Genomic DNA, 23,436 nt, shown 5'->3' with positions numbered 1-23,436 from the left:
GATCAGTACGGAGACGTCTGTACTTATCTCTCAGAGGCTATGAAGTTTAGGAACAAAATCACTTCTTTCTTATTCTGCAGTGCGATTTTATTCTATTATCGATGATTGAACCGTTCTACTCTTATTCTCTCGTAGATGGTGAGAACACGTAATACCTCTACCGATGGACAGGGACCAGAACCCCCGGTGGCTACTATGGCCAGGGGTAGAGGTCGAGGCCGAGGTCGTGCTAGAGGCCGAGGTAGAGCTCAGTCCAGAGCCCGAGCAGCTGCACCTGATGTAGAACCTCAGGTAGACCTTCAGGAGGAGTTCCCAGTTTAGAATGTACTAGTTGGACCAGTTCAGGTCCCGGAAGGATTCACAACCACTCCAGTGCTTCAGGACGCTCTAGTCTGATTGGTGAGTCTTATGGAGGGCGTGGCCCAGAATGGTACATTTTCAGTGGCACAAGCCGTTTCACAGGCTGGGGGAGGAGCACAAACTCCCACTACTCCCGCTCCGGAGCAGATGGCTCCCCAGAATCAAGCTCCAGCAGCCCCGCCAGTTGGGGTAGTTCAGCCAGTTGTTGCGGCACAAACCAGTGATAGGCCCGCCATGTCTTTTGAGGCCTTATTGAGACTGGATAAGTTCACTAAGCTCTTTCCAGTTCACTTCAGTGGTACACCTTCTGAGGACTCACAAGATTATCTTGAACGTTGCCATGAGGTGCTACGGAATATGGGTATAGTTGAGACCAATGGAGTTGATTTTGCGGTATTCCAGATGACGGGTTCCGCCAAGAGGTGGTGGAGAGATTATACATTGACCCGACCAGTCGGATCACCTGCACTTACCTGGGAGCAGTTCTCTCCGCTATTTATGGAGAAGTTCCTCCCTATCACACTAAGAGAGGAATTCCGCAAACAATTTGAGCGTCTACAGCAGGGCAATATGACTGTTACTCAGTATGAGTCCCGTTTTGTGGATTTGGCCCATCATGCTCTCCTTTTACTACCTACGGAGGGAGAGAGAGTGAAGAGGTTTATTGAGGGACTCACTCACCCTATCAGACTTCAGATGGCCTAGGAAACCGAAAGTGAGATTTCTTTTCAGGCGGCTGCTAATGTCGCCAGGAGGATCGAGATGGTTCTTGCACAGGAGAGAGGGCAGAGGTCTGATAAGAGACCTTGTCAGTTCAGTGGTTTCAGTGGTGCCTTATCTGGAGGCAGGGGTAATTTTGGTAGGGGTCATCCTCCCAGACCATTTCATTCAGTACTTCATGCATCTCCCGGTGCTTCAAAGAGTCACGGTCCTATTATGCCTTACTCTGGGCAGCCAATATTCAGTGCATATTCAGCTCTTATCAGTGCACCACCACTCCAGAGTTACTACAATGGTTATCCAGCTCATTTGGGTCAGCTTCAGCTTCAGCATCCACGTCATCAGGATGGGTGTTATGAGTGTAGGAACATTGGTCACATCAGGAGATATTGCCCTAGATTGGCGAGTAACAGATCTCGGCCGGATTCTCGTGCCATCATACCGGCATCTGTTGCTTCACCGCCTGCTCAACCAGTTAGAGGTAGGGGTCAGGCAGCTAGAGGAGGAGGTCAGGCCATTAGAGGTGGAGGTCAGGCCATTAGAGTTGGAGGTCAGACTACTAGAGGTGGAGGCCATCCAGTTAGAGGCCGTCCCAGAGATACAGTTCAGAGTGGTGGGGCCCAGCCCCGATTTTATGCTTTTCCAGCTAGGCCTGAGGCCGAGTCATCTGATGCTGTGATCACAGGTATTATTCCAGTTTTCCATAGAGATGCTTCAGTTCTATTTGATCCAGGATCTACTTATTCCTATGTGTCCTATTTTGCTTCATATTTGGTTGTGCCTTGTGATTCTCTGAGTGCTTCTATGTGTGTATCTACACCGGTGGGAGACTCTATTATAGTAGATCATGTCTATTGTTCGTGTGTGGTTACTATTGGTAATCTTGAGACTAGTTTGGATCTTCTATTTCTTGATATGGTAGATTTTGATGTCATCTTGGGTATGGATTGGTTGTCTCCTTATCATGCTATATTGGACTGTCATGCCAAGACAGTGACCCTAGCTATGCCGGGGTTACCTCGGTTAGAGTGGAAAGGAACTCCTGGTCATTCTGCCAGCAGTGTTATTTCTTATATAAAAGCTCGGCGTATGGTAGAGAAAGGGTGTCTAGCCTATTTGGCTTATATTCGCAATCCCAGTGCGGATGTTCCTTCTATGGACTCAGTACAAGTTGTTCGTGAATTTTCAGAAGTATTTCCTGTAGATCTGCCGGGGATGCCACCCGACAGAGATATTGACTTTTGTATTGATTTGGCTCGGGGCACTTAACCTATTTCTATTCCACCATACCGTATGGCCCCGCCGGAGTTGAAAAAATTGAAAGAGCAGTTACAAGACTTGCTTGATCATGGATTCATTAGACCCAGTGTCTCGCCCTGGGGTGCACCAGTATTATTTGTAAAGAAGAAAGATGGCTTGATGCAGATGTGTATAGACTATCGGTAGTTGAACAAGGCCACTATCAACAACAAATATCTGCTGCCAAGAATTGATGACTTATTTGATCAGCTTCAGGGTGCCAAGGTGAGATCTGGTTACCATCAGTTGAAGATTAGGGCATCTGATGTCCCTAAGACAGGTTTTCAGACTCGGTATGGGCATTACGAGTTCCTAGTGATGTCATTTGGGTTGACAAATGCTCCAGCAGCATTTATGGATTTGATGAATCAGGTGTTCAAGCCTTATTTGGATTCTTTTGTGGTTGTATTCATTAATGATATCTTGATTTACTCCAGCAGTCAAGAGGAGCATGAGCAGCATCTTCGAAGTGTGCTCCACACCTTGAAGAATAATCAGTTATATGTCAAATTTTCAAAATGCGAGTTTTGGTTAGACTTAGTTGCCTTTTTGGGGCATGTTGTATCGGCAAAAGTCTCCCTTAACTGTTAAATTTTCGAGAATCTCTTTAACGGTGTTACCATAGATTTTACTTATATCTTTTAATATTTAATTTATTATATTTACTCCGGTAGGGCCTTGACCTGACCTTGTCACTAATCGAACAAGGTTAGGCTTGGCACTTACTGGGTACCATTGTGGTGTACTCATACCCTTCCCTGCACATGTTTTTGTGTGAAGATCCAGGTGCGAGCTATCAGCCTCGGGGTTAGTGCGTGCTGCTAATTTTAGGAGACTTCAAGGTACTACTGCTTGCGTCCGCAGATCTTCGGAGTCCCCTTCTACTCCCTCGCCTAAAGACTTTCTTTATTAACTTCAGACTTTTGTATAGAGCTACATAGATTATAGCAGCTTGTGACTTAGTGATATTCCGAGTCTTGGGAAATTATTTTGTATATGCCGAGTAGTACTCCTCTTGGCTATTTATAATATACTATTTATCTTTAAAATATTATATTTTTTTTATATTTTTTGCAATATTAGGCTTACCTAGTCGTAAAGACTAGGTGCCATCACGACACCTTACGAAGGGTTAATTTGGGTCGTGACAGGGGTGAAAGTGGAGAAAAAGAATTGTTTATGGCTTATTTTGGGGAAAGTCTTGTGGGGGTAGCCTCCAAATAGTTCATTGACCAAGATATGTCTCACTGGCATGTCTAAGATGACATGGCCCAAGCCTTCATCAAACAATTCCAATACAACATTGATATTGCACCAAATCGCAATTCCCTATCCAATATGAAGAAAACGCTGACTGAAAGCTTTAGGGAATATGCCATACAGTGGAGGGAGCAAGCGGCTAGGGTTAAGCCATCCATGGATAACCACGAGTTGATCACTGTTTTTCTGGAGGCTCAAGAGACTAATTACTTTCAGAACACGATGTCCGCGATGGGTAGACCTTTCGCAGAAGCAATTAAGATAGGGGAGATGGTCGAAAATGGCCTCAAGACTGGCAGAATTGTAAGTCAAGTTGCTCTTAAAGCCGCCACCCAAGCTATCCAAAATGGGTCGGGACGTTTGGCAAATAGAAAGAAGAGAGATGAAGGGTCCATGATGACTTCAGGATCCAGGGAAGTTCAAAAAGGGGCATCGCACCCTTATGTGCAAATTCAACATGGGCAATCTAGCTATCCTCAACATTACTATCCCCCCCAATTCCTTAGTACTCTGTGGGCCCTCCATAATATACAGTGTCTAATGCTCAATCCTATGCTCGGCCTCCTAATCAATAGGTACGGGCACCAGCTCCAAGATTCCCTTGACCTCAGCAACAAAATTTTCGGGCACCCTATAATACTCGTCCTAGGCAGAATTATGGTCGAGAGCAGAGGCTGGTGGAAACATTTACTCTATTGGCTGAATCAAACTCTAGTCTGTTCCAGAAGTTGAAGTTTCAAACAAATGCTGGTTGCGAATATCATTCAGGTGCTCTGGGGCATAGCACTGATGACTGTTGGATGCTGAAAAGAGCCATAAAAAGACTCATTGCTGAAAAATTAATTGTAGTCACGAATGGCAAGGACCCTCCTAATGTGACCAATAACCCACTACAGTACACAATAATGTTCATTTTGTGGGAATGATTGGCCGAGATCAAGAATACAAGCCGGTTGGTCAAGTAGAAATGACAGCGGGAATGATTCAAGAGATAACCAAACTGGAAGTAAGTCCAAGACAAGATGTGCCGTTGATTGTGAAAGGCGCCCCGAGCTTAGAAAAGGCAACTTTATTTGTTCCCAATGTCTCAAGGTTGGAATGTTCCAAGTCCAAGGTTGTATGTCCTTGGAGGCCACCTCATCACAAGGCAGAATCAGGGTGGTACGAGCAGTATAACAGAGCCGATCATAATCAAGCCTGCTATACAACCCCGTGTGACAAACACGAAAACCATTCCCTGGAACTACAACAAAAATTGTGGTGACCTACAAAGGCAAGGAAATCATAGAAGAAGTGGGGGAAACTGGAGGTTTGACTCGATTACGGAGGTGTTACTCTCCAGAAGAGTTGAGGAAGGCCAAGAAAATCAGAGAAGGCCAAATGCCAATAAAGAAACCAGTCACTGAAGAAGAGGCGTAAGAGTTTTTGAAAAAGATGAAAGTTCAGGATTACTTAATTATTGACCAGTTGAGAAAGACTCCTGCTCAAATCTCTCTGTTATCTCTGCTCATACACTCAGAAGAGCATGCTTGTGTACTAATCAAGATCCTGAACGAGGCACATGTCTCAGAGAAGACCACCGTGAATCAGTTAGAGAAGGTGGCCAATAGATTTTTTGAGGTGAACAAAATCTCCTTTACTGATGATGAACTTCCAGAGGAGGGAGCCGGGCACAATAGGGCTTTGCACCTGATTGTCAAATATGAGGGGCATTATGTAAAGCGAGTCATGGTTGATGGAAGCTCATGTGTAGATGTATGCCCTCTCTCTACCTTGCAAAGCATGAAGATCAATACAAACAGAATCCGACCCAGAAATATTCTCATCCGGGCTTTTGATGGCTCAGCGAGAGATACCATTGGGGAGATCAACCTCACCATGACGATTGGGCCGGTCGATTTTGAAATTATTTTCCAAGTAGTGGACATGGAAACTTCTTATAACTTTCTTCTTGGAAGGCCATGGATCCATACGGCTCGAGCTGTGCCGTCCACCTTGCATCAGATGCTCAAGTTCGAACATGACAGGCAAGAGATTATTGTTCACGGTGAAGACGAATTATCTATTTATAAAGATCCGTTAATTCCGTGTATTAAGGCCAAGGAAGGGTGCGAGTCCATTGTCTATCAGGCTTTCGAAGTGGTTGTTGTGGACCACGTTGAGGAAGGAAATCCCATTCTGCATCCTCATTTTTCCGCCACATCTGTAATGGTGGCTGCACTTATGCTGAGACAAGGTTATGAGACAGGAAAAGGCTTGGGGGCATCATTGTAAGGAATTTCGGAACCCATCTCTCCCTTTAGCAACAAGGGTACTTTTGGCTTAGGTTTCAGGCCAACACAAGCAGATGAAGATAAAGCTAAGCACCACAAAAAGCATAGTTGGGTCTTGCAGTAGCCCATCCCTCACATTTTGTACACTTTTGTCAAGCCACGACTCCAAGAGGGTCAAACTTCCTCGGCACATGCGAACATTGATGAAATTTGCCATGGCCTCAGCCAGATATTTTCTGAAGTGAATATGATCCAGGCTGGTGAAGGCACTAGCCATGTCGATGTGTAACTAATTGGACCAGACACCATGCTCAACAACTGGGAAGCAACTCCTCTTCCGACAAGGAAAAAGTCTTAATAGTTTGCTTTTGCAACTTCTTTTTATAATTTGGGTTACTTTCAGGGTTGTAATACAAACATCTTAGTATGATTATTTTGTTTTGATGTTAACCCTTCTATCCTTTCAAATTCAATGAAATGCAGTTCAATTTCATATTGTATCTTTTCCTTTTCCTAAATCTTGTCATTTTGTTTCCATTTCAATTTTGTTAATGCCGGCTTTAATAACATGACATGCATGCGGAATTCACGCCCAGATCTTAAAAAGCTGTCTATTTACGAAATAATGCATCAAGAGGTCGAATATGATGAAAATGAGGCTGTTGAGGAAATAAAAAGAGAGTTGGAACAATTTGAAAACAAGCCTAGTCCCAACCTCAATGAAACCGAGTCAATTAATATTGGAGGTCATGAAGAAGTTAGAGAAACAAAGATAAGCATTCACGCTGAACAAGAAACTAGAGATGCCTTGATTCAAATTTTATTTGATTGCAAAGATGTGTTTGCTTGGTCTTATGATGATATGCCGGGTTTAAGTTACAATTTAGTGGTTCATAAGCTTCCCACGTATCCTGATTTTCCACCAGTCCAACAGAAGCAACGAAAATGTAAAACAGATATGAGTGATAAAATCAAAGAGGAAATAATGAAGCAACTGAGTGCCAATGTAGTTAGAGCCGTACGATACACCACATGGGTGGCAAATGTTGTGCCTGTGCCAAAGAAGGACGGAAAAACCAGAGTCTGTGTTGACTACAGAGAACCGAACAAAGCAAGTTCAAAGGATAATTTTTCTTTACCAAACATCCACATACTTGTAGATAACTGCGCTAAGCATGACATACAATCTTTTGTGGATTGCTATGCCGGATACCACGAGATTCTAATGGATGAGGATGATGTAGAAAAGACCGTTTTTACCACTCCATGGGGTACCTACTGTTACAGAGTCATGCCATTCGGTTTAAAGAATGCGGGGGCAACTTACATTAGGGCCATGACCATAATTTTTCATGACATGATGCACAAAGAGATTGAAGTATATGTCGACGATGTCATCATAAAATCAAAGACTCAGATTGATCACATGCGCGATTTTAAAAAGTTTTTCGAACGGCTTCGAAGGTATGACCTTAAGCTCAATCCAGCCAAGTGTGCATTTGGGGTGCCATCTGGGAAACTCCTTGGTTTTATAGTCAGCCGGAGAGGCATCGAATTGGATCCAGTTAAGATAAATTCCATTCGAGATCTGCCACCCTCGATGAACAAAAATGAAGTCATGAGTTTGCTCGGGAGATTGAACTACATCAGTAGGTTCATTTCTTAGCTCACAAACACATGTGAGCCCATCTTTAAGTTGCTGAAAAAGGATGTTGCTATCAAGTGGACGGACGATTGCTAAAAAGCTTTTGACAGGATCAAAGATTATCTGTCAAAACACATTGTACTGGTCCCACCAGAACCTGGAAGGCCTTTGTTTTTATATCTATCGGTGATGGATAATTCCTTTGGATACGTTCTGGGGCAACATGATGTGACAGGCAATAATAAGCAGGCAATCTATTATTTGAGCAAGAAGTTCACCAATTATGAGGTTAAGTATACCATTTTAGAAAGAACATGTTGTGCCTTGACTTGGGTCGCTCAGAAACTGAGGCATTATTTCCTGTCCTACACTACATACCTCATATCTAGAATGGATCCTTTAAAATACATCTTTCAAAAGCCAATGCCCACTGGAAGGCTCGCAAAATGGAAGATTCTGCTCACAGAGTTCGACATCGTCTATGTCACTCGCACTGCAATGAAAGTACAGGCTTTGGTAGATCATTTGGCAGAGAATCCAGTTGATGATGATTACAAGCCACTGAGCACATATTTCCTAGACGAAAAGGTCAACTTAATAGAGGAAGTAGTTTCGGATGACATCCGTGTATGGAAAATGTATTTTGATGGGGCTGTCAATATCAAAGGAGTTGCGATCGGGACAATCCTTATCTCACCTATTGGACAACATTACCCTGAAACGGCCCGACTTTGTTTCTTCTGTACCAATAATACGGCGGAATACGAGGCTTGTATAATGGGTCTCAAAATGTCTCTCGATTTGGATGTGCATGAACTATTGGTTATGGGAGATTCCGACTTGCTTATTTGGCAAGCCCAAGGTGAATGGGAGACTCGAGACATCAAGCTTATTCCATACAGACAACGTGTACATGACCTGAGCAAGAGATTCAAATCCACCCAATTCAGGTACATTCCCAGGTTTCACAATGAGCTAGACGACGCCTTGGCTACCTTAGCCTCGATGCTCCCTTATCCAAAGCAATACCTATATTGATCCATTGCAAATCCAAATTCAGAATCATCACGGCTACTACAATACTATTGAGACAGAACCAGATGGTGAACCTTGGTATCATGACATAAAACGATTCCTGAAAACAAGGGAATACCTAGAGCATGCCAAGTGATATCAAAAAAGAACTATAAGGCGGCTCGCTGGCGGTTTCTTCCTGAATGGGGAAATTTGTACAATAGGACCCCAGATTTGAACTTATTGAGATGCATAGATGCCACAGAAGCTGAGCGGATCATGAGTGAAGTGCATTCGGGGGTATGCGGACCTCGCATAAATGGATATGTTTTGGCAAAGAAGATTCTGCGGCAGCATATTATTGGCTTACTATGGAGTGAGATTGCTTTAGTTTCATTCGCAAGTGTCACCAATGCCAGATTCATGGCGACCTGATTCACTCGCCTCCTTCGGAGTTGCATCCCATGTCCTCTCCTTGGCCTTTCGTTACTTGGGGAATGGATGTTATTGGGCCAATCGAGCCAAAGGCTTCTAACGGGCATAGATTCATTCTGGTCGCCATTGATTACTTCACCAAGTGGGTGGAGGCAGTTATATTCAAGGCAGTCACCAAGAAATCAGTGGTAGATTTTGTTCATTCCAACATCATCTGTCGCTTTGGTATCCCAAAGACCATTATCACTGACAATACAGCCAATCTAAATAGTCATCTAATGAAAGAGGTATGCGAGTAATTTAAAATTATGCATCGCCATTCTACCCCCTACCGGCCTAAAGCTAATGGAGTCGTTGAAGCAGCTAACAAGAATATCAAGAAGATCCTTAGGAAGATGATCCAAGGGTCCAGGAAATGGCATGAAAAGTTGCCTTTTGCTCTTTTGGGATACCGCACGACTGCTCGCACATCTGTGGGTGCAACTCCTTATATGTTGGTTTATAGAACTGAAGCTGTAATAATGGCTGAAGTTGAAATTCCCTCTCTCCGAATCATTGTGGAATCAGAGATTGAAGACACCGAGTGGGTCAAGACCAGATTAGAACAACTAATGATGATTGATTAAAAATGGCTAGCAGCAATGCGTTTTGGCTAGTTATACCGGCAAAGAATAACATGCGCTTATAATAAGAAAGTGCGCCCGAGGCACTTTGATGTAGGCTAGCTCATTTTAAAACGCATCCTTCCGCACCAGGTAGAAGCTAAAGGAAAGTTCACCCCGAACTGGCAAGGACCCTACATCATCAAGAAAGTGTTACCAAAAGGGGCTTTGCACTTGGTAGATGAAGAGGGATTGGTACCAGACATGACTATTAACGCAGATGCAGTCAAAAGATATTATGTCTGATACATACCCACTGCAGAACTTCCACGCATCAATTTTCTCAAATCGAGATAACGAAGGCTATCTTTGCTCACTACCCCAAATAAGTGTCACCCTTTTGTTAACCCTTTTGAGCCATATTTGTCTTCTTGGTTTTCCCTCTTTTTGGAAGCCGTGTACTTGTAAAATAAAAATAAAAATAATAATAATAAATTTTTTGAGTCATTGAACTACGTTCGACTTGATTCTGAAAGGATACGTAGGCAGCCTCTATTTAGGGTTTAGTCAAACCAAAACAAAAAATTCGCATTCCCCCAAAAAGTTGAAACCGGGGCATTTGTTACAATGGTTCGGCGATGGTTTCGCCTGAAAGGTCCCAAAGTTGTAATTTAATCCAAATTCATATTACCCAAATCCTTTTCAAGTCCTTCTGATCAATCAACAAGAATGTTCGAGAATTGGAGGATATAATCATTTGGATCTGATGCAACCAAAATGAGAGAAATAAAATGAGAGAGTCTTATTGGTAAAAGCCCTCACGGGCATCATAGGGTGATGACGAGCAAAAAAATTGAAAATGAGAGAGTCTTGTAGTGAAAACTCGCAAAGAGCACTATAAGGCGATGGTGAGAAAAGAAATGAGAGAGGCCAGTTAACGAAAACCCGCAAAGGGCGCTACTAGCCAAATGAGGGTCTTTGATACTCTGGTATGAGCACAACTAAGACAGTTTCATAATGAACATTTGCGACAGAATTTTGAGAATTAGACAGCTCAGACGGATCAAGCGTCCAGTTCAAAATGCATGTCATGATTTATTAAAGTCGGCACATAGCTCCAGATAAGTCTCCCTATTCCCCTCCACCGAAAGGGGCACCTTTTGTTTAGACACAATTCCTTTTTTTTTCTCACTTTCAATTACTTTTCTATTTTAAACCATAATTTTTCTTTGATTCCTTTTTCGGTCTAATCTTGCATCAAAAGCAAAGAAAAGTAATGGCTGCAAAATTGACTACATTTTCCCTGTAATACCAAGCATAATTTGGGGTATATATAACACTGATGAAGGCATGAATCCATCTATGATCTCTTTTAATAAGACGAATAAAGCGTCTCAAAGAAACTGAAAAGGCCGCCTAATCAAGACTTGCTTCATGGGAAAGGTTGATAAGCACTACAGACACGAACTGGTACTAGGTGCATGACAACTAAGTTCTATTTTAAAGGAAATTTGCCTTGCCTTAGGGACAAGGGTTAGCGGTACCATGGACATCCAGATATGAAACAGTTGGGGGCAATATCGGAGAGGCAAGGTCTCCAGGAAGCTATACAGAGTATCCAAGCATCTCGTACCATCCTGGAAGAATCAGTTCTCCTACAGCAGTGGCCGTGGCTTCAAGCTACTTAGGGCATCAAGGTCGCAAACCAACCACCACTTTGAAAACTCACAGTTTTTCTTTGTTTGAAGCAGGAACAAAGCAATGCGGAATGGCGACTCTCAAAGGACAAATATCACCAAAGGTAAGTCCCTCAAAATCTCCATTTTATTTTATTTTTCAGCATGTATCACTACTGTCTATACCTCTCATTTACATAGCTTAACCCAGGTAGAATCTTTTTGCCTAGGGGGATCGTACTCATAGTTCCGGGTCGAAGTACTCTTCGCTCAGGTTGTTTTACGTAGCTTAACTCAAGTAGAACATTTCACCTAGGGGGATCCAGCTCATAGTTCCGGGTAGAAGTACTCTTCGCTCAGGTTGTTTTACGTAGCTTAACCCAAGTAGAACCTTTTCGCCTAGGAGGGTCCAGCTCATAGTTCCGGGTTGAAGTACTCTTCACTCAGGTTGTTTTACGTAGCTTAACCTAGGTAGAACATTTCGCCTGAGGGATCCAGCTCATAGTTCCGGGTAGAAGTACTCTTCGCTCAGGTTGTTTTACATAGCTTAACCCAGGTAGAATCTTTTCGCCAAGGGAGATCCAACTCATAGTTTTGGGTAGAAGTACTCTTCGTTCGGGTTGTATCTCGTAGCCTAACCCGGGTAGAACCTTTTCGCCTAGGGGGATCCAGCTCATAGTTCCGAGTAGAAGTACTCTTCGCTCAGGTTGTTTTTCGTAGCTTAACCCAGGTAGAACCTTTTCGCCTAGGGGGATCCAGCTAATAGTTCCGGGTAGAAGTACTCTTCGCTCGGTTGTTTTACGTAGCTTAACCCAGGTAGAACTTTTTCACCTAGGGGGATCCAGCTCATAGTTCCGGGTAGAAGTACTCTTCGCTCAGATTGTTTTATGTAGTTTAACCCAAGTAGAACCTTTTCGCCCAGGGGATTCATTTTCATTTTAGTAATACAGGGCACCAACCCCTGGTTACATTTCTTTTCCTTAATACAGGGTGCCATCTCCTGGTTACATTTCCTTTCAGTAATACAAGACGCCATCCCATGATTACATTCTTTTTCCGTAATACAGGGTACCAACCCATGGTTATATTTCCTTACTAGTATCAGGGTTCACCAATCCCTAGTCGTTTTTCCAACATACAGTCTCCACTCCCTAGTTTCTTTCATTCTCTAGTCTCTGTTATTTTTGGGGTACACCATTCCCGACCTTTTATTGCTTTCAATAAAGAAGTAGTTTAGAATTTTGTTACAATCGAAATTTTCCTAGTGCAAACTGGGGCAGAAAATTTTTGTTTGTTTGTTTGTTTTGATGTCTGAGTAGGTTTTACCTCGTGGCACATGGTTCGAGATGTCCAAAAGAAGAAGTCTCAATTCAGAATAAAAGAAAAGAAAAAATAAGTGAATCCAAAATAGAAAAGCAGTTGAAAAGATGTGGAATGCTCAAGACATGACTAAAGCCACGAGCATTGGAGTCCCGTTTTGATTATAAGAAGCTATAGAATAATGAACTAGCACCTACAGCTAGCGAGCATCAAGGTTTAGATCATAGTCTGCATGAAGAACCAGTCAAGACTCAAGATCAAGTTTTAGAAAACTCATAGATAGGAATCTTGTAACTCATAGTTAATAGGCTTGTTGAGTTTCTTTTTTATTTTGATATAATAGCAGGACCGCAGACTGGAGCCTCGACGGAACCTTACTCGACTCCTCAACTCATCATTCCACTATTCTCCTTGAACTACACGTGACCTGATTTCCCTATAATCCGGGATATGTAGGCTGTCCAAAATCAGGACTCGGTTGCACCCTATCTTTTATTTCTTTTCCTTTTGAATAACGGTTTGGTAAAAAATTAGTCACATGGCTCACCTAGTCTTTTTTCCTGAAAACGCTTCATGTTTCCAAGCAAAGAGGGGTAGCTGTGAGCACCTAATTTTTGACTATATTTGAATTTTATCACCTTCTACTATGTAAATAACAATAAATTTTTATATATATATATATATATATATATATATATATATATATATATATATATATATATATATATTGTTTAGCTTTGTTACATTTTTTTATAGAGGGTATGAATTAAAAATAATTTAAAAGGTCAAATTATTACTATTAGAATTAATTTTATTTTTTATCTTTATTTTTAAATAAAATAAAATATAAAAAAACCGAAAAATTTTAAAAAAAGGAAACAATTTAATTTTCGGATGGGAATAAAATAATAGAAAAATTAAAAGTATGGAATAAAAAAGTAAAAGTAAAAGTAGGTGGAAATTATTTTTTTTAAAAAGTAAAAGAAAGTGGAAATTTAAAAAAATACAAATAAAAGAATGTGGAAATTTTAAAAATGAAAAGTAAAATAAGTTGGAATTAAAAAATAAAAGTAAATTTAACTGATTTTTTTTTTTTTAAAAAGTAAAAGAAAGTAGAAATTTAAAAAAAGAAAAATAAGATAAGTGGGAATTAAAAAAAAGAAATGTAAAATAAGTCAAAAATAAAAAAAAGAAAAGTAATAAGTGGGAAATTAAAAAAAATAAAAGTAAAGGAAAGTGGGGAATTATGTTTTAAAAAAAAAGAAGAAAAAAGGGAAGTGGGAATGCTTTTTAATTAAAAAATAATAAAATAATAAATAAACCAAATCTGAAAAAATTCCGAATTATATTTTCTATAAATAGGAGAGAAATGTGAGGAGAAAGAAAAGAAAAAATAGAGGAGAGAATTGAGAGAAAGAAAAAATTCTTCTTTTGCGCTAAGAGAATTTCTACTCGTTTCATTCTTTTCTTGCTTTTTCTTTCGAAAATTCAAGCAATTCATCATCTGTTTAAGACCCAAAAATGCCTCAAATTCAAGCCTAAAAACACCTTGTGAAGCTTCATTGATAGTCACCTCTCTCATGCCAAAAACCAGCAGCCTCACGAGGTACAGTCGAGTTTCGGTCCGGGCTCGAATTTTAGAAGGTTCGTCACTAGATTTTCTGCTCATCTGCCGATTTGCCCTTGGTTTGGTGTACTTGCTCGGCTCAAATTATTTTTGCATTAATCAAGTTTTGAAGGAAATTTTTTGCTTAAAGATTCATTGCTTATCCTCCCTTTGTTAATTATTTCATTGTTTTGTGTGATGTTCTTATAGAGGTTCATGTGATAATTTTTTGTGTTGTTTTATTTATACACATTATCGTGTTGTAGTTTCTTTTTTACATGTTTCAAGCGATTTGTCAACAAATTATTTGAATAGGATTTCATCTTAATGAGATTTGCTATTTAGAATTAAGAATGAAAATCTTGCCATATTAATAGACCATGCGTTGGAGTTCAAGTAAGTAAACCAGAAATGAGTTACCACTTTTAATAGGAAAGAAAAAATTAGACATGGGTTGGATTGAGTATAAATCTGTCAGGCCCAATAATTTTGTCACTAGACTAATAATTAGCTCATTCTTCCATAATGGATAAATGTCTCCTAATTTCAAAGATAGAGTAGTAAGTTGTAAATATTTCTAAGCGTGGATGACTTCTCAATACTTTAAATAACTAATATATTTCCCGACATCCAAATAATTTCCTATCCATAAACTCTTGGTCTTACAATAATTTTAAATTAGTTTAGGAAAATAATACAAGTGCGCGTTCACGTGACTTGACCAATCAACTTCGAATAATAATAAATGTGTTATTAATTGTGTACACGTACGCGTGATGTGATTCTTGACGCCAAACAAAAATGAGTACACGTACGCGTGACTTATTTCAAGATAATTTTCATAAATTTAATCAAGCAATAAAAGCGGACATAGGTAAAATATGAGAACCTATAAAACATAGGTTATCCAAAAATAATATAAGCCAAATGTAGTCAATAAAGCGACCGTGCTAGAATCACGGGACTCGGGGAATGCCTTACACCTTCTCCCCAGTCAACAGAATTCCTTACCCGGACTTTGTTTTCGCAGACCAATAATAATAGATTCAAACCTTCCTTTGACAAGGGATTCAAATAAATCAATTCCAAGTGGAGACTCTGTAAATAAAATAATCCCTACTCAAATTTGTCATTTTAATTGGAAAAACTCTTTAATCCATAATACATATCTTTTGGGGGTGGTGGTGGTAAAAAGTAGGTGTGACAACGGCCGCACAATTCTTGTGCGATCTGCACTTTTGATGGACTTGGAATGGATATTCTCTGAACGTTTCTCCTGGCCTAGCTTTTGCGGCCGCACAATTCATGTGCGGACCACACTTTGCATCTTTCTCTGCTAACCTTTCCTTCATACTCTGCAGCCGCAAATGATATTCTGCAGTTCGCACTTATGAGCTTCTGTGCCTTTTGTGTCCTTAAGTTCAGATTACTCCTTCTCGCATTGGATTTCAACTTGGGAGTTTATCTTCCAATATTCCTGTAACTAAGCACATTTCATCAGTTTTTGGGAACACAATTAAATGCTTTTAGACTAAAATAAAAGCTAAAATACGCTAATAAGTAGTCAAAATCCTCACTTATCAACTCCCCTAAACTTAAGTCTTTGCTTGTCCTCAAGCAAACAAAATAGTTCCCACCTCCAAAGGTTAAAGGACATTATAGCCAGCCACGGGTGAATCATTCACACCTCAGTTGGGACCAATAATTACCCACACCACTCATGCATTATTGACAAGGCAACAAATTAAACATTTATGCACATATATCTCTAATGTTACATTCGAGCATCAGGTGTTGACTTAGCTCATCAAGGACTTCCGCTCTATCTTGTAGGTCATAGTGGATCCCAAACTCCTCCTCTTCTACTCTCCATTTGCAACGCTCACTTAAGAATTTAGCACTCAATTCATAAATTTATGAAAGTTTCACTCATCTGTCTCAAGAGAATGTCACAAGTACGGCTTCCGGTACCATAAGCTTGCCCCCCATGTAAAGCATAACTAATGTAGCTCACCCGACTCGAAATTAAGTAGGACTTCTTTCGGAATGTAATGAAAGTTTTTGGATTAGGGATTGATACAATGTGGATAAGTGGTTACGCCTTCCTTAAGCACTACATCTTTCAATTATCGGCTCACACTTTACTGGTTCCTCGAGACACTTTCTTTTTCTTGGGGGACTAGAGAGACTTAACATCACTCTTTATTGATTATTTCATTCATATTTCTCCATGTTTGGGCTCATTGCCTTTCTTTGGATCCCTTCAACTCTTTCATTTATTCACTTTTTGCATTCTTCTTTTTGTTATTTTCTTTTCTGTTTCTTTCCTTCTTGTCATTTCTCTTTCTCTTTTTGTGCCTTGATACCATTTTTCAATTTCCCCGTCTCCCCCCCAAACTTACATTTTTAGCTAGTTATTTCACATGAGTATTAAGGAAAGCTCGGGTGCCAAGAGAGGGTCACTATAGAACGGGTAAAGACTTGTAACATAGTTTTCAAATGAGAAAGGCTAAAGGCACGGAGGGGTTGACTAGGGATGACATCATTGGTAGACAATAGAAAACTCAAACGGGCCAAGAAAAGCCTACAATCACTTCTCAAGCCAATCAAAACTTACGATTTCGCCGTAAAACACATTCGGGGCAAGTTCTAGACCTTCCGCACAAGTACTTGGAATAGCAACAAAGCATCTCACCCCTCACTCAATTAAATTGTTAAAAAGGATAGAGTCGAGGGCCCACAACGATCACATTCAAGATTGAAGATCACTATGGTCCAATTAGACCACTTGATGGTATCAAAGTCAACACAAGAGTGACAAAGTCACTAACTAGAGCTATTTCCTTTTAAAAATCCTTATCTCTAACCATAAGCACGTAGTTAAATGTGTTGGTGCCAAATGAAGCATGTTTGACTCTTCGAGTTTGACTTAATTAGGTCTTTTTATTCATTATTACTACTATTACTACCTGGCTATCAAAGACGGACTCAATCCCTTAAGAAGGTTGTCACGCCATCCATCATTGGGAATAGTCACCCGGTTCACACAAAAACTACCTTTGAAAAGAACTGTGGCATTAAGAAAACCAAAGTCTTATTGTCCACTAAAACATAAAAAGAAGCTATTAAATTTAAAAAAAGCTACTAAATTAAACATTAACTAATAAGAGAACAAAATATAAAAGCTACAAAGCAAAGATACTGAAAGCGTAACGAATATACATAATGAGAGAGGAAAAAAGAGAATATATACATCATGAGAGAAAGGAGAGAATATATACATAATGAAGAGAAAGAAGAAAATACTGTCAGTTATTACAAACCAATTGTCTCGGAATCATCATCCAAATAGATCAAATAAACTCCACCCCCCTCCCCCCCTCGAATAAATATAAGCATTGTCCCCAATGCTTAACAAAATAAGAGTAAAGGAAGGGAAAAGAGTGAAGAAGACTCCCTATGTCGCCTTGGACATCTCTGAGTCCACAACAGTGTCACCACCACCAGTCTCCTCTAATTGGATCTCATCATCCTCGACTCTAGGAGTGGCTAGGTTGGTAAACATTTGGCGCACTGCCTCAGCAGTGTCGGCAGGGCTCCTTAGACTGGCCAGCTGGTGCCACTGGAGCTGATGGTGCTGCTGGATCTGACTCCATCAGCATGTCAAATGGAATATCTCCGGCTGCTGCAATCTTGGTCATCTTTCTCTCCACAGCTTGTCAACTAATTTCTTGGAATCCTGGGATTTTTTCATCTTCTTACTTCTTTTCCCAGCTCGTCAATCACTGAACCATGCTCTACCAACGTGTTCATTATGGTGGTCTGGTTTTCCAAGAGCTTCTTCAAAGTCTCCTCTACTGTTGGAGGAATTTGGGGTGCCGGGGTGGATGACTGTACTGCAACAGTACTGGATATGTCAGACAACATTGTAGTGTTTGTCTGCATCCAGTTGTTGAGGCTCACCAGTGTCTAGGAGACTCGCATCGCAGAAAGTGGAGCAGTAGGCATAGGCACTGGCTTCAAAGCCGAGCTAGAAGGCATTGAGGCTGAAGGTGGTAGCATGGTAGCTACACTGGCTGAAGGCTCTGCTAAAGTGGATGACATGTCAACTGTCTCTACAGGTACCATCGTTGGTTCATCGGACTAGCCAATTGTGGTAGTCGACTGATCCTTTCTCTTAGGGTTGTGTGCATTCATTAGAGAATACCATGAGAAGGGCTTTTTAGCCCGAACCATCATGTCAAAATCTCTCGTCTCCACTCGTGAATCCATAAGGTACTCAGTGATGATGTTGGGATACGGGTAGGAGGTATCAACTTGCCTGGAGACCACAGACATGTTGGCCGACATCACGACACCCACATTGATCAGGTACCCGACATAGCCGAGGAGCGGCTCAATCAGGCCAGAATGTTTTAACCTTTCAAACAAGTTTATGTAGGATTCCCAGATTGGTGTGAAATTATCTTTCTGCCTTTGTTTCCCTCCGTGCCTATGTATTTTAGGGTTATAGGGTGCCTGAAAATGCTGTGAAGGCGAACAAGAATTTTGGGATGCTGGTGCTCGCCATAGGGAGTGACTCAGTGGTTGAACAGATGACTGGACATTGTACGGAAGATAATACTGGCGTGGATTATGTGGAGCTCGAGGATAGGTTTAGGATTGGGGTTGGGGTCGAGGCTGATTATATTGGTGAGGCGGACCCTTTGGGCCATGTCGTGATCCTGAGACAACCATGGCAACATCATCATTTTTCTCCTGACCTAGCAAGCTTCCTGTGTCGTTATGAATTGCTTGTGTTGTGGCTTTTAAGGCAGAATAGCTCATGATCTTGCTTGACTTCAGCCCATCTTCTACCATTTCTCCCATTTTTACCACATCATTAAAAGGCTTACCCACGACCGAGATCAAATGCCCAAAGTAAGTAGGCTCTTGAGCTTGAAAAAAGTACTCGACCATCTCGTCTTCTTCTATCGGGGGATTTACTCGGGCAACTTGCTCTCTCCATATGAGCCCGTATTCCCTAAATCTCTCATTAGGCTTCTTTTCCATCTTGGTGAGGGACATACGATCCGGGACAATTTTTATATTGTACTAAAAATACCGGGCAAAGTCCTGAGCCATATCGTCCAATGTATAACACTTGCTAGCATCTTGACGGGTGTACCATTCCAGGGCTGCCCCACTCAAACTCTGACTGAAATAGGCCATCAATAGCTCGTCCTTCTCGCTACGCCTCTAATATTACTGCAATAACCTCTCAAATGGGCCATGGGATCTCCATGTCCATCATACAAATCAAACTATGTCATTTTAAGCCAAGTAGGCAGTTGGACGTCAGGAAACAAGCACAAGTCTTTGTAAGACACGCTCACCTGGATCCCTATCCCTTACATGTTTATTAAAGACTGCTCTAAGATTTTCACCTTCCTGGATATCTCATCTTGCTCCACTATCTTAGCAGGCTTTTCAGTTTCACTGGGAGTCTCAAAATGAGGAGTGTAAGAGTATGAATTCGAGACCTTGAAAGTTGGTTCTAGAGCATAGTATTAGGCATTGGGGACTTTGAACACAGTCTCGCTAGAGGATCGAGGAAGAGTAGCTTGTGGAGGAGCTACAAAAACATGAGTGGTTAAAGGAGCGTGATATGAGGTAGTTTTGGCGAGTGGAGTGTGAAAAGGTTGTGGGGAGATATCAACAGTAGTGGGAATCTCTGTTTGTGACAGTGGCAGAATGGTGATGAGGCTTTCAGTGTAGTTAGTGGGAAATAATGGTGGAGGACGCCCACAAATCCAGGCTTGGTATATTTCGGCCATCTGTTGTTTCAACCTTAGGACCTCTTCTTTCAACTCAGATTCAGATTCAACAATCTCCTTAGACGGATCAACAACACCAATGTCCAAGTCTTTGCTAGCCATGGCTACCTTGCTCTTTGACCTTGTGTTGTATGGATGACTCGCTAGAATGCCACAAACTAACCACCTTCTGTTATGATAACAATGAAAGTAACAAAGAGGAGCAAAACAAAGCCAACATGTTAGCGTTAGGGCATTTATCAGATAAAAATATCACATTGCGTGCAATGTACCTAGCAACAATTAACGGTTCTAGAATGACTTTGAGGGTCACAAGGTCACTTGGCATCATCCCAATTTTGTTCATTTCAATCTTCTCTTTTCTTTCTTTTCTAGCACTTCTTGGCTTGCTCATTTTCCTTCCTCTATTTTTCTTTCTAATTATCACTCTTTTCTTTCTCTCACCCCTCACGTCCCACAACTTTATTCTCTTTTTTTCTTGTTCTCTTTTAATTTCAAAAACGATTCGATCGAATCCTATGTAGGTTGTCTATGTATCATATTCCACATGAATCAGACCAAGCGTATTTCTGAAAAATTAATAGACAAAATAAACTAAAAACAAAAATCCTTTTTGATTTTTGATTTTTCATTTATAATTTCTTTTGCAAATACATCAAAGGATTTACGATAACAAAAGATTCAACAAATTCAACTAGATTACGACAAATTGTGATACCACCTAATAGACTCGATACCACTGTACAAGACTAGAAAGTAAAAGACAACATGAATGACATACTCAAAACATAAAAGTATCCTCAAGCAACTCATGTATGCAACGGTCCTGACTGGAATGGTCCTGGGATATCTGTCATGCTCGAGTTCTTGTAAATGAATCTAAACCTGAATGAGAAAAATAAGACCAAATATATTAGTGACTTGAGACACTATGTGAGACCACAACATCTCCAATTGGACACATGCAAGAAATGATTGGGCTATTTTTGCAAAATGGCCTACGTGGCCAAAATTGGCTATTAGTGCAAACTCAACAAAGGTGATCTCAAAGACATGTAAATACCTCACTAGGGATTAGATGGCTTCAAACTCCCAATAATTATGGCCCTAGAAATTATTTTGCAAAAATGACCTAATTTTGTAAAAATAGCCGATATGGCCAAACGCGGCTAGAGATGCAAATCCCACAAAGACGGACCCTAAAGTAATAGGACACCTAGTTGTGGATGCAAGATTCTAAGACATGAGTCATTGAACCACTTTCGCGAAAATGACCCCATTTTGCAAGAATGGCCGATATGGCCAAAATTGGCTAGACATGTAAATTCAACAGGAATGGACCTTAAAACTGAGATGACACCTCGTTGTTGACTTAGGTCTCTAAGACATGGGATAACAAGCCACTTTGAGAAAATAGCCCTATTTTGTAAAATGACCAATGTGGCCAAACGTGACTAGACATGCAAGATTTGGCTACGACCCTCGAAGCGAATAACCTAAGACTCACTAGGAAGACCGGACCCTATGTGGGATGCCTATGTATCCCGCCTTAAAAGACGAGAATCGGGTATGCGTAGTTCGGGAAGATTGGATATGGGAGAGAATTTGAAGAGAGAAAAAAAACTTATTTGGAGAAAACATATTTTTTGTCTTTTTTGAAAAATGATGGAAAATGTAAAATCTTTTTGAATTTTCTTTTTCTCTTTTTTTTTTGGGAAAACTGTGAAAGAAAAATATAAATGGGACCTACTTGATTCATTTTATATTTCACCCTCTTTTCGTTCTCACTGGTCCGCCAAATGACCCATTTACCCTTAAAGAATGCAACATGTAGCACATAGGGGTGATTAAATATCTTTTTGGGCCACGGGCCCATTTTGACATAATTTGGACAGGCTTCCTACAACTGACACGGTGCCTGGGACTGAACCCTGCTAGGTCTAAATGACATGATGCAAATAAGCATGACCTAAAGGCTCACCTACGTTTGGGGTTCACTAGTCAAGGCAATTCGGGGCGGCACGTGGTTGATGGCGGCTGCTCTAGCTGTCCGCCCACTCCACGCTCCCACGCCACCCTCCTAAAGATACGGGTGACCCACAAAAAGGCCGTGTACGCTCAAACTTACTCCGGAAGACTTGTTGTAGAAAGAAGACCCATGGTTATGCAAATGATGACAGTTATAAAGCAGTAAACACATAAAGAGAAAATTATAAACACATAAGCAACTAGCAAATAATAACAAAGTATAAAAACATAATAAAAATCAGATAAAGCAAATAAAAACATAAAAACCTCAACCGAATATTCTAAAAAGCCAACAAGATCAAAATATGAGCTTGAACTTGCAACTCCCCAACAGAGTCGCCAAAGCTGTCACAGTCCCTTTTTACTTCACTAACCCTCTTAATATTAATAAAAAGATTTATAAATCTCAAAAGGTTTTTCTCAAAATTGAAAAGTGACAAAAATTATGTTTTAAAAGATTGTTCAGAGTCGCCACTTGGCATATGATCTCGGTGAGCCAAGTCACCATTTAAAAGCAATTTTATTTTCAACACACGTTTGACTCTACAACTGACTGCACCAGAGTTCCGGGTAAGGGGGTTCATTTGACTCGGGGAGAAGGTATTAGGCATTGCTGAGCCCGTGAAAGTCACGGTTGCGTACCCGATCTAGTTGGCTTTTAAAATATTCAAATTGAGGTAAAAAGAACATGTAAAAGTAAAATAAACACAAAAGAGGCTCGAGGCCGTCCCACCTAATAAGAGAAAATGAAAAGAAAAAGATAAAAAAAATCCTAAACTAACCTATACTATAACTTCTCCACAATGCTCGTCACGACCTCCAACATATTTACAAAAGTTCTTTGGGACATTCCCCGGATAATATAATCAACTAAAGGGACGACTTCTCGCCTCAACAAAACTAAAGCATAAACGCCCTAAAGGTTTGCCTACCCAAATGTAGCCGGTCTAAGCATGCTCCTAGCGGTAAGTAATAAGTTAAACAAATGAAAGAAAACTAAATGAGATAAAATAAAAGAAAATTCTAAATCATGCTTATTTTTATCAATTAATTTCACTTGTTCGACTAAGCCCAATCCTAAAGCATATGAGCAAATTCAACCTCTAATGGGCTTGTCTTTCCCCACTCCCACGGCCCAAATCATTCAAACAAATTCATGTCCAACAAAATCAATCATCAACTAAATAAAGTATCCATAATAAGCATCCGATGCAATAATGAACATTTGAGAAAGAGACTGAGAGGCTAATAAAAGTAAAGGTGACTTAAGCCATGAGAAGAGCCATTAAAAGATTTCTATCCAACCCAATTTTCCTAACCCTTTTGATATGTCAGATCCTAAAGCCCATAAATTTAACCCTTTGAACCAACGCCTTACAAAC

This window comes from Nicotiana tabacum, chromosome 19 (genome assembly GCF_000715075.1).
Source record: "Nicotiana tabacum cultivar K326 chromosome 19, ASM71507v2, whole genome shotgun sequence".
NCBI lineage: Eukaryota > Viridiplantae > Streptophyta > Magnoliopsida > Solanales > Solanaceae > Nicotiana > Nicotiana tabacum.
Note: the sequence above shows the minus strand (reverse complement) of the source record.